The sequence below is a fragment of the Mesocricetus auratus genome, unplaced genomic scaffold (genome assembly GCF_017639785.1).
Source record: "Mesocricetus auratus isolate SY011 unplaced genomic scaffold, BCM_Maur_2.0 Super-Scaffold_100691, whole genome shotgun sequence".
In the NCBI taxonomy this organism is placed as follows: domain Eukaryota; kingdom Metazoa; phylum Chordata; class Mammalia; order Rodentia; family Cricetidae; genus Mesocricetus; species Mesocricetus auratus.
The window spans coordinates 32104316-32117781 of NW_024429267.1; positions in this window are offsets into that span (position 1 = coordinate 32104316).

Consider the following 13466-nt stretch of genomic DNA (forward strand, 5'->3'; position numbering starts at 1 on the left):
CTGATCTGTCGTCGATCCTATGATTCCCTCTTCCCCCTATTCTACCCCCACCCCTCAGCTTCCTGTTCCCCCATGACCAACTCCCTTCCTCTTTACCCCCTCTATTCTTCCCAGGTCCCACTACCCCCCCTCGCCCTGTTCCCCATCCATTCAGAGGATCTTGTCTCCATCCTCTTCTCTTGGGTACTATGCATATATGCATATCTTTTAGGTTCTTTCCTGTTTCCCAGACTCTCTATCTGTGGAAGTGCAGACTGGCACTATCCTGATCCATATCTAAAATCCATATATGAGTGAGTACATACCATGTTTGTCTTTTTGCGACTGGGTTACCTCACTCAGGATGGTTTCTTCCAGTGCTATCCATTTCCCTTCGAATTTCAAGATTCCATTGTTTTTTTCTGCTGAGTAATACTCCATTGTGCAAATGTACCACATTTTCTCTATCCACTCTTCAGTTGAGGGGCATCTAGGTTGCTTCCAGGTTCTGGCTATTACAAACAATGCTGCTATGAACATAGTGGAGCAGATGCCCTTGTTGTATGAACCTGCCTCATTTGGATAAATGCCTAAGAGTGGAATTGCTGGGTCTAGTGGTAGATTAATTCCCATTTTCCTGAGGAATCTCCATACTGATTTCCAAAGAGGCTGTATGAGTTGGCATTCCCACCAGCAGTGGAGGAGTGTTTCTCTCTCTCCACATCCCCTCCAGCATAAATTGTCTTCGGTGTTTTTGATTCTAGCCATTCTGACAGGAGTAAGATGGTATCTCAGAGTTGTTTTGATTTGCATTTCCCTGATGGCTAAGGATGTTGAGCACGTTCTTAAGTGTCTCTTGGCCATTTTAGCCTCCTCTACTGAGAATTCTCTATTTAGCTCTGTACCCCACCTTTCAAGTGGATCCTTTGGTGTTTTGGAGACTTGTTTCTTGAGTTCTTTGTAAATTTTGGAGATTAGCCCTCTGTCAGATGGAGGGTTAGTGAATATCTTTTCCCATTCTGTGGCCTGCCTTTTTGTCTTTTTGATTGTGTCCTTTGCCTTACAGAAGCTTTTTAGTTTCAGAAGGTCCCATTTGTTAATTGTTGATCTCAGTGCCTGTGCCACTGGTGTTATGTTTAGGAAGTGGTCTCCTGTACCAACTCGTTGAAGAGTATCTCCCACTTTCTCTTCTAAGAGTTTCAGTGTGGCTGGATGTATGTTGAGATCTTTGATCCATTTGGACTTAAGTTTTGTACAAGGCGATAAACATGGATCTATCTGCAGTCTTCTGCATACCACTACCCAGTTATGCCAGCACCATTTGTTGAAGATGCTTTCTTTTTTCCACTATACAGTTTTAGCTTCTTTGTCAAAAATCAGGTGTTCATAGGTGTGTGGGTTAAAATTAGGGCTTTCGATTCGGTTCCATTGGTCTACCTGCCTATTTTTGTGCCAATACCAAGCTGTTTTCAGGACTATAGCTCTATAATAGAGCTTGAAGTCAGGTATGGTGATGCCTCCTGAAGTTCCTTTATTGTATAGGGATGTTTTGGCTATCCTGGGCCTTTTGTTTTTCCATATAAAGTTGATTAATGTTCTTTCCAGGTCCTTGAAAAATTGTGATGGAATTTTGATAGGGATTGCATTGAATCTATAGACTGCTTCATTGGACTAATCTTAAATCATCTTAAGTTCAGCCTCTTCTGTGAGTGGAGAGAGATGCTTCCATCAGTGAATCACAAAAGTGACACACAGCAGTAAACATGGCTTCATTTCTTACCAAACAACAGCAGCTATGCTCAGCTTTGCTATCATCCATTAACCATCTATGGAATTTCTCTGAAATAGCTGAGTGATGCTCTGAACTATAGGCAGAGCAATACATCATTACAAACCAGTAGTTCTTACACTGTGTGAAAGTCCAAGGTCCAGTGTAACTTCTGCAACTAGGGTCACTTTCTCAAGTTTGAGATACTGCAATGACAGTCAAATTCTGTGAAATAGGCTCAGAAAGACATGTTCAGGCTTCTGTGGTCACACCCATAGACTTCTAATTTCTTTTCTGCCTCAGTCTGGTCTATATGAAAGTGCCCTGCTTTCTAAAAATTAAATAGCAAATATTTATTCTTTGAAATACATAAAGTTTTATGGTAATTATTTAATCATGTTTTCAGTCTGTGAGAATGGGAGCCAGTTGCCATTGACAGGGTCATAATAAAGCAGAGTAGTCAATGGATACCCTTCAAGTTCACTGGGTGTGATAGTTCTCAAGAATGTCCTCAGAAATCCAGTCAAGCTATTTAATCATACCTTCAAAACACAATGGGCAAACAAAGGTATACAAATTCAGTTTCTTATTATTGACGGTTTGTGTTTAACATTTATTAAAAATAAAAGCAAGCCAGGAAGCCAGCACCAACAGAGAAGATCATAGACTATGAAATATCATAATTTCTCCCTTCCAAATCCCAACTTAGAACTAGAAGACATGTAAGAATAAATGTACATTTATTTTCATCATTCATAAAGTTGTGGGGGAATTTGACTGTTGCCTCTCTCATTTTTGGTAGAAAAGAATCAGATAACAATGGGGCACATATAACTGCATTCAAATGGATATTTTTCTGATAATAAGCCTTACTGCTATTGTATTAATAATGTAAGTTATGATACACTATCTTGACAGCTGTGCAGATGGCTCAATTGATTGGTTGCCCACTGAACAGAGAGACCTGAGTTTGATTCCTATGAAAACAGCTCAATAGAGCAGCAAGGCTTGTCCTTCTGATGCTGTGTGAGAGAGGGTATGACATGTATTTGAAATCTACCACTGGTCTACACACACACACACACACACACACACACACACACACACACACACAGAATCTTGGGACTTAAAGCATATGATAAGGATATTGTATTCTCTTCCCCTCAGCAACACCATAACATCAGTTTTAAATTTAACAATGGGATAGTCAGATCATGAGATATACAGAACAGCAATTCAAATGATCTTTTATGTAGAATTCCCATCCTTCACTGTGGACTAGGCTTTTGTTTTTATTATACCAAAGATGTCTCTAATTTCATCAGGTGTACTGTAATGAAAATGTCTCTTCCAAACTTCTTTTGAAGTACTTCTACTTTTAAAGCAACTAAAGATCTATGCAATTCTGCTTCTACATGAAATTAATGTTTGATTAATATTTATTTTAGTTACTGGAATCTGTAGTACCTATTGGAAGTGAAATCACCTGATACATAGATGCATTCTGTTTCTCCAAACTGCTGCTTCACAAGTCAAAGAAGTCCTGGACACAATGGATGAGCCTCCATCACAAATTCAGCTGAGGAGATGTTTTAGATACTCTATTTTCAGAATTAATGGTTCAAAGGTGCCACTTTCATCACACAGCCAATTCAGACTTGTGTCACTCACAAGAATGGCATCTTTTAAGGCTGATGAACTTCTATTTTTAGTTTATTATATGCATTTTAAAGCTGGCAACAATTTCCAAACCAATTTCTATCTGAAAATCTGATGCAGAAAGCATATTTCAAAGAGTAATGCTTACTTTGCAAGTTCAGTCTGCTTGAGCGTTATCAAACTCCATATTGTAATGTCTGTTTCCTGGATATGAAACACCTTACAAATTTATTAGATGCTTTGCCTGTCCTAGATAATACCATAAGAAGATGTAGTAACTCCTGCTATGTAATAAATTTGAATACTCAAGATAGTTTTGTACTAGCCTAAGTGTAATTCATCATTATCCCAACTCTCCATTTTCTCCAATTTATGTGTATTCTGGTGCTGAGAACAAGTTGATGAAGTGCCTATTTCTTAGAACATAACAAACCAACATAAAACTTTCTAAAGCTACAAATGTATTTACAAAAACATATAAATCATTGCCTGTCAAAGATTAAGCTAATTTAAGTTCACTATCTGGAAACACTTTAAAGACCTTTTTCCTTTCACTCACTGCTTGTTAAATTAGTTGCCTTGTTAATGAAGTTTAATCATTTTATAGCCCTTATTACTCAGGGCTATAAAATGGTCTACTAACAATAGCTTTAGGGTCTGAAGCACAGAATGGAATAGAAACACCATTCAATTCTACCATTTAGAATTTGGAAACACATTTTAAAAGGTGACTTTAAAAATGATGTTATGAATAGTTGGTAGGTTTTATTCTTTGTTTTGTGTTGTCTTTTTCTTTATTTCTTTGAATGTCTAACATTGTTGGGTCATTTGGTACTATGAGTTAGTTATTAATTAGTTTCTGCAAACATAAAAATTTTGAATGTGCAGTAGCACCTTATTTATTGTAATTTATTTTTATCACATTTTCTTTGAGAAAAGAAGCAATTGTTTGTTCCTTATTAGCTAGTTTCAAACAGAAATTTAGCATTGGTTAGTGATTGCAATATACATTTAAAACCTAATATTAGGTGCCATGCTGAATCTTCAATGTCATTTTCTTCTCACACTTACCCAAGTTTTATGAGTTTTATGTTAATGGTGAATGTGCATCTGACATTCACATTTATTCATTTATCCATTAATTCATTCCCTCATCAGTTTAATATGCCACAAGGTAATAATGTTATTGCTATGCTATATCAGCACTTTGTAAAGACACTGTTCTCTCATCAATGGTGCCTGCAGGGAGGGGAGCAGACCTCATGAATCTGGTCTCTTAATTTGCTCTGTGTTGTGAAGAAGTGTGCAGCAAAAAGACAGATGAACTTGCCAGCAAGAGTACTGGTAAACAGGCAGAAAGCAAAGTTTTATCTGGGAAGAAGCCCATGGGTGAAGCCCATACTTAGGATGAATCTCATCAAAAAAATCCATTATGCAGCAGCTTATGTTTTAGCTGATACTAAATGCACTTGAATTAAAAAACAAAATTAGTTTACAAGCCTATGCCTTGTACATTTGACACAAACCACATCTTATATAACTCTTAATTTCAAAACAAAAATAGTAACAATGTCACAATTCCATAAATATGGTATAATTATCCAAATACAACCTCAGTATATTATTATTTTAAAATATATGGCAAAGTCTCTGGGGGATTATTTAGTCTTTTAATATTGCAAATCCTAAAAATGATAGCAAAAATTTACATAACTTAATCACTAATATTATTTCAATTGGCATTACACTGCACTAAAAAGAATTAGAAAACTCAAATGTTTCCTTAATATGTGTATATATTTAGTGTGTGTGTGAATGTGTGCGTGTGTGTTGTGTTGTGTTCTTAATAAAATAAACTGACAGAAACATTCATGTCAATTGCATTCCTCCTTGCTACAATTGGTCATAGAGTCTTAGGTGATATTAATTGCCTTCTTTATTACTATTTCTCCCAACCTCAAAAAGCACCTAAACAGGTTTTAGTTCTCTCTTTAGATGTTGACCCACAGCCAGGCGCTGGAAGTGCATGCCTTTAATCCCAGCACTCAGGAGGCAAAGGCAGGTGGATCTCTGTGAGTTTGACACCAGCCTGGTCTACAAGTCCTAGTTCCAGGAGAGCCTCCAAAGCCACAGAGAAACCCTGTCTCAAAAACCCAAATACTAAAAAAAAAGAAGTTGACCCAGACCTTCACCCTTGAAAGGTCTGGCCTCTTTGTTACTGTACCTTCCTTATTTTTTGCTTGTTTGTTTTCGTTTTGTTTGTTTTCCTCCCTGTTGGCCTTAACTTCATAGCACGGTAACATAAAGAGATTTTCTAATGTATCTCCCATATTCCAGACACCATCTTCCTTATTCCATACTCCAGACCTCCAGGCAATTTCCAGGTAACTGGTGCGCTCACTCTATGTTAAAATAGCCACATCACCATTCTACCCAGCAAGCTGTTTCAGAGTGATGGGAACCATAATGGTGAATGGAATGAAAATGGACCCGCTATTGGACTTTTTTGGCTGTGTTGAGTCCCCTCGTCAAAAGCAATGCTGTATGGAATACCATGGTGGTAGGGAAGGCATATTGCATACTCAAGGATGACTGATTTTGCAGAAAGATTACAAGCAGGGAAGGAAAATCCACAATCAGAATAAGAATCTATTTCAGTAAGGATAAAGTTTTGCCCTTAGCATGATAAAAGAGATCTAAAGCAGTGAACCTGTAACCATGGCTCTGTATGGTCACGTTTTTTAATGGTACTGTATTGGGAGCTCAGTATTGGTTTCTGTACTGACAGATCAGGCACTCAACAGCAGCTTTAGCCTGGAAAATATTGATGATTTAAATTCCATGTACACAAGCACATGAGTAATATTCATCTCTGCCACCATAGCCACTGTATTGTTGGGATTATTGGGCAATATCAGGATTGCAGAAGTACTTGAACTTTCACATAATGGGTCAACCTATTTACCTGATTACTGAATACTTTCTCTGTTGGTGTCATCTTTTAAACATCTTTTGCATGAAATATAAGATGTCTACGTTGTTTGCTCATTCTTCCTCAAATATCTTTCTCACCAGTTTTGCATTCATGTTCATTCCAAGTCATCAAAGACTTTGCTACAACCCATAAATCAGTGTGCAATCATGCTGATGTACACTTCTCCTAGGAAGATTGTATGAACACATGCACTATCCGAGGTTCTGTCCAGTATAAATAATATCCTTTAGGGTTGTCCCAGAAAGGGGTTGTAATGCTACATTTCTCCGCTTCTGGGTAAGGACTGCTTATCATGCAGAATCATTCAGTATCCCAGGACCTAGTCTTCTCTTTCTCAAATTTTTATAGGAGATATATATTAAGGCAATAGATACATACGTGGGCACAAAAGGCATGTAACAGGAATAGAAACACTATCATTTGGGCAACTTCATGAAACTTGCTTATTTTCCCAGGACCTAATCCCACTCCATCATATATATAGCACTTCCATTTGATCATGGAATAATGATGGGGTAAGCCCTTCTGTGTATATGTTGTCTTACTGGTTGATCAATAAAGCACTATTGGCCAATAGGGAAGCAAGATAAGGGGGACAAGGAGTTGAGGAGGATTCTGGAAAACAGAGGCACAGGCAGTCATGATGTAGGATGTGGAAGAGGTAAGCGGTCCAGACCATTATCTCCAGTAAGAGAAGGCCATGTGGAAATACTTAGATAACAGTTATGGGTTAATAATTAAGTCAGAGCAAGCTGGTAAGAAACCAAGCAAATGGCCAACAGTTTCACAATTAATATAGCCTCCTGTATGTTCATTTGGGACTGATGCAGCTCTGGTTCCAGGCTGGCTGGAAGAACGCACATTACATATGACGCCCGACGAGGGGCACAAATTTCTACTTAACAAAAGCTTAAAAAGGGATTTTTAAAAACAGAAGAACATAGAGAATCATGGTTTCTTGGTAGCGGCATTTTTCTCGGGTGGGCTCTGTTTTGCTAGAGACAAGCAGAGACGCGTGTGGCTGGTGTTGGTGGTAAACTTACGCCCGCCATCTTGGAAATACAGCAGTTAAAACAGCTGCTGTTTTTAGCAGATAAAAGACACATGGCCAGAAAAACATAAAGACTTGAAATAAAGTCATATTCAGATGAAGTAAAATCTCTAAAAGGCTTATAATATGTTTAAATTATAGGTAGGCTTGGGAGAGAACAAGAAACAGGATAGTGGTAAAAAGAAATGCAAAAGCTAGACTGTGGTAACACATGCCTTAACTCCTAGCACTCCACAGGCAGAGGCAGGCAGATTTCCACAGAGAAACCCTGACTCAGAGAAAAAATTAATGAATAAAAGTAAAAGAAATAGAGTAATAATAACAGATAAATAAAAGAAGTCACATAAAGATGGAAAATACAGAGAGTTTTCATACTGTATGCTATTGTGTTTTTCAGTTGTTCAATTGCTAAGGAAGGAACAATTGCTAAAATATACTTGCTTATAAATGCTGCTGGAATAATCCAACTTTTATCTTTTGAAAATGCCTTGACTTCAAAATTTAAGTATAAGGATATATTACTTTGGAAAAGAGATTTTATTTGTGTTTCCACAGAAAATGAAAAGCTGTGGATTCCTTCCAGACTTCTATAGTTTGATAAGCAAGACCTCCTGAAGCAGTGTCCCAGGCAGTCCAGCATCTAAAACAGCTGGGCCAATACACCATACAGATCAAAAAACCAAGGGCTTAGTCATGATCCCCATGGTATGGATGGTGTTCGCAACCAGCAGGAAGCAGTTTGGAGTAAACAATGCCCACATTCCCAAATATTATTTAAATGTTTGTTTTCATTTTACAGGGTTTGTTATAAATGGTAATGATCACAGTCAATCTCCTTCTAAAAGTAAAAAAGGGATTATGATATAGAAATGAATACTTTGTATCAGTATGGATTTTCATTTATGGATAGAAATTTAAGGTCAATTTTGTAATATGTATATTTCTCCTTTTGTTTAAGTATTCTGTTTATACTGATCCTTTAAAATGTAATGTATAACTAAACACAGATTATAGTTAGTAACCTATAATAATCAGAACTTATGTTATATTATGTTAGTGTTTCTAGATGTACAGAGATGTATTTAAGATAGATAGATATTCTTCAAACATTTCAAAGGCCTACAGAAAATATGGCATTTAAATGGTTTATAGAGTTTTTCATGATAGTAAGACACAACTGCTTCTGACACGCCAATCATGTCTGATAGAAAGATAGGCATCAAAGAAACTCGTTATAGAGTTTGCTTTCAACATGGCAAGATTAGCCATTTGGGCAAGAAACTGCTCTTGCCTGGACTGTCTGACTTTTGCTGTATAAATTGGACATGGAGGATCCACAGGAAAGTGACTGCTGAACTTATGGACAGTCCTACAGGGTTCATGCTTCAAGAAAGAGTCTGCCAGACATTCTACAGGACACAGAAACATGACTGACAAACTGCCAATGCAAGCAGACCATTTAAAATTTCCTGCCATGATGAGAAGTCTGCCAGACACACTGTGGCCAATGGACTGAAGATGGATGCCCCAATGTTACAGAGGAACTTCAGGTGACTGTACAGGTAGTGAGCTGTCTTTGTCAATTCTAGTGTTTGTGTATTATCCTTCTGCGGTCTTTGAAGGAGTTGAAGACAGATAGCTATAGTTAAAGTTTTCCTTAGTTATAATAAAAGATTATTATGCACCACAGGCAGTCATGATGTAGGATGCAGGAGAAGTAAGAGGTCCAGACCCTTTTCTCTGGTAAGAGATGACCATGTGGAAATATTCAGATTAGCAATTATGGGTTAATAATTAAGTGAGAGCTAGCCAAGCAAGGGGTCAACAGCTTCATTTTCATTTGGGACTTGTGCAGCTCTAGGACCAGGCTGGCAGGAAGAGTACAGGATATCCTACTTTATGACTCAGTGGGTCATAAAAGACCCAGCTCATAATGGAAAGCTTAGGTTTCATGGCAACTTGTTGGCCCATTGTCAAAGTTCAGCTTCTGTTAAGGCTAAGAACTGTCTCTCAAATGTAGAATATTTGTCTTCAGATAATTAGAGGACCTTGCTCTGAAATCACAGGGATTTGTGTCATAAATCATCTTTCTTTTTGAAGTCTTCCAGATTCTTCAAACAATATCCTTAGCTACCATTGGAACCTCAGGTAACATTGGGTCTGCTGAATAATATGCTGGACATGGTAGAATAGCCTGCACACTAACCTGCAGCTTCTTAAGATCCCTATCCTGTTCCAGGATCTACTCAATGCTAACAGATTTCCAAATAGCTTGATATATAGGTTGGAGTAACACTGTATTTGAATGAGGAATTTGTTCCTAGAATCCAAATGAACCTACCAAGTGTTGCTCTTTCTTGGTGGTGGGATTGGCCAGATGCAGCAACTTATCTTCCACCTTAGAATAAATATACCATTGAATTTCTAGACATTTAGACATTTAAGTGGGGTTGAAGGACCTTGAGGTTGAGTCATCCTCTGATGTCCATATGCTTTGCCAACAAGCTCAAATTTTCATTGTTTCCTGCTCAATTGACTCAATTAGAATAATATCATTAATATAGTTGACAAGTGTAATATTTCGTGGAAAAGAGATGCAGATAATCAAAATCTAGAAAACTAAGTAATGAAAGTTTTGATCCCATTCAATGCTAAGTCATGACATGGGGATGAAGAATTAGTACACTCTTAAGGTACAATAGTAGAGGTGTACTGATCATCTTTCCAACTGAAAGCAACTTGCTTCTGACTGTCCTTATTGACTGGTATAGAGATAGAGGGGGAGAATATTTTCTAGATGAATTAATATGTTTCATATATTATGAGATATGTTTGTCTGATCAAGGACACAATATTTGCAGAGAAGCTATATATAGAGTTACTACTTGAGTGAGTTTATGATAACAAACTCAATTCTCCATGATCCATTTGTCTTCACAATTCCTGCATCTTTCAAGATCATGACAATAGTATTGATTTCTGTAATGTCTCTGGTGATAGAATAATGGTGTTGGTTCACTGTTTTATCTGGTAGAGTCTACCATAATGGATTCCAAAATGCCTTTCTAATTAAAAAAGGCCCTTATTTCCAAGGTTGTGGAACTAATGCAGGTATACCACCATCTAAATATATATATTTAAATTTTGCTTTCTGGGACTGGAGTAATTACCACAAGGTGAGTTTGGGGGACTACTGGACCCAATGTGACTTGGACATTAGCAAAAATTACATTTATTATTCAACCTCTGTACTCCCCTACTTTAACTGGAGGGATAAAATATATATTTATATCTCTTGGAATCAGTGTCAATTCAGAAACATTGTTCAATACAATTTGGAATGTCTGATTGTATCCTTTCCAAAAGATAGCATTATTCTTGAGAGAGGGATGGAAGGAAAACTAACAGCAAACTCAAATACTTAAACAAAACCTCATAAAAAGGAATATAATATTTCATTCAAGTACGTTTGAGTCTATAAATGGTTCAACTTTGGAAATTGGTTGTTTAGCAGGGATTCCCCACTGCTGCTAACCAATATAGCCTTTCCTTCCTTTGTTCTAGAGTTTTATGCTTATACAAATTGAACTAAAAATTAAAGAGTCTATTTATTTAATTACAAGAAACCCATGTTTGATTAAATTCTACCTAAGTTCTATATGATAGTCATGCCATTTTACAATCTGCTTATTGAAAGTTATACTCAACTTGACTTTGGCAAGTTAATGCTTCAACATAGCTCTGTTGCTCTGGAGCCCAATTAAATCTATTATATTCAATTAATCCAACTCAGGAGCAGTGTGACCAGTTTTAAAATATTACAAAAGGAGAACAACCTCAAAAATTTTCAAATTTTCTAGTGTCCCTCTCAATGTTTTGCATCTTTTAGTATTGGTAAATGGGCTTTTTATTTAAGGAGTATTCTTGGTAAAATAGTCCACATTATTCAGGGTTCTCTAAAGGAATGGAACTGAATAATTTACATATACATCGTTAAAAAGATAGCAGTTATCTTGGTTTGAAAGATGCATTGGTGGTAGTACGATGGTTGTCTTATACTGGAGAAACTGAATATCTTGTAGTTGCTCAGTGAGCAATACCTGGTGCTTAGAACATCCTAGAACCCAAATGGTTAGAGTATTCCTACCTCTTTGGTAACACCATCTTCAATATGTAGAGCTGTTAGGGACCTCCATTATAATCCAGTCCTAGCATTATCATGTCCTCCTAGAGAAGACGTGACTCCAGGTCACACTGTAAATATACCACCTCTTAAGATAGGAAGCAAGTTCCGAGAAACAGACTTGTGGCTTATCTGTCCATTATAGATTAAGCCTAGTGAAAATTACCAAGTCACTCGGGCTAGACTTGAGCAATAGAGGGTAGATGATGAAAGATAAAATTAGAACCTGCAGTTAGGTTACCAGGCAACACAGGATGGCCTACCATTCCCACGACCTTTACCCCGCCAGCCTCCTCCGAGCTGCAGTCAACATTCCCATTCCCTTCCCTCCTCACTTCCTGCCTATGACCCCTATATAAACCCTTTTTGGAATGAATAAAGATTGTTGGCTTGATCAGAATATTGTCTTACTGTCCGTTTCTTGTACCCCTTTGCCTCCCATTTTCTCCTAAGGTGTTCCCAGTCTTGCTTTGACTATTCCTGCCTGACAGGTCATAGAGCTACTCTTTTTTTTTTTTTGGTTTTTACGAGACAGGGTTTCTCTGTATTGTTTTGGAGGCTGTCGGCATAGAGCTACTCTTATCAGCTCCAAGTCTCCAGGTAGCTTTATTCCATACCTATCACTGTCATTCCACAGTCCTAAAACTTCCAAAATGCTAATGTCTGCACTGAAACTGAACTGAACATTATCAATGGCCTCTCATGACATCTCACCTGGTCAATTTAGGCTTGCTCCATGATGTATTCAATCATGAAGCTTTCATATTTCTACATTCAATATAATTTTACTCATTACCAAGCTTAGCTTCTAGCCTAAGACACAGCCTTGATCCCCCTGGACCACAGGTCTATTTGTTGAACCAAAAAGAAACCTTTTGCTTTGTTTGTTTTTATTGAAAGATTTCACTTCAATGATGCTGTGTTTTATTATTCTCTAGTCTCAATCATTATTCTCTCACTAAAGCAAATGTTTCACTTCTTTGTGTTTTAATCAAAAATATCACAGAAATAAGCCTATTAGTCTCATTCCTTCCCTCTACAACTTCTAAAGCCATGTAGTTGCCATATCTACCTCTATCAATATTATTATCTTTTAGGAACTTCTAACATCTCATTAAGTTAAAAAAAACACTAAATGGCCTTTTAACGACCAGTGTTCCAAAATTCTTTCACAGTCCTTTCTAAAAAATCAAGTTTGAGTTAATCAAAGTACAAAGCACAAACTTCTTTTCTACTTTTCTTTCTGTTGCTGTAACATAAACCAAAACACACAAAAAAATTTCATAGAAGGCCAGGTGGTGGTGGTGCATGCCTTTAATCCAAGCATTCAGGAGGCAGAGGCAGGTGCATCTCTGTGAGTTTGAGGCCAGCCTGGTCTACAAGAACTAGTTCCAGAACAGATTCCAAAGCCACAGAGATACCCTATCTTGAAAAACCACCCCCCCCAAAAAAAAACAATTTCAAGGAAGGAAAGGTTGATTGGTTTATAATTCAATTTCATAATCCTTCATTAGGAGAAGACAGGGCAGGAACTCAATCAGTAACTAACAGACAGGTCCTCAATCAGAAGCCATAGAGGAATGCTGCTTACTAGCTTGCTCTGACACAAGCTTTGATGTCTCAGCAACTCCAATGTGACATTATAGGATGGGAAAATTCCTAGAGAGCTGCTGCTTTTCATTGGAGCCTAGAAGAGGTTGATCTTAATACCTGTGAAAGGATCCCAAAATATCAGTATGAATAAACTTGTCAATGAATGTGAATGTCATCAATCAAAAAGAAAATTTTCCTTTTTCCCTACTGGTTTTAGCTAGGTTGCCAGCAGAAGGCA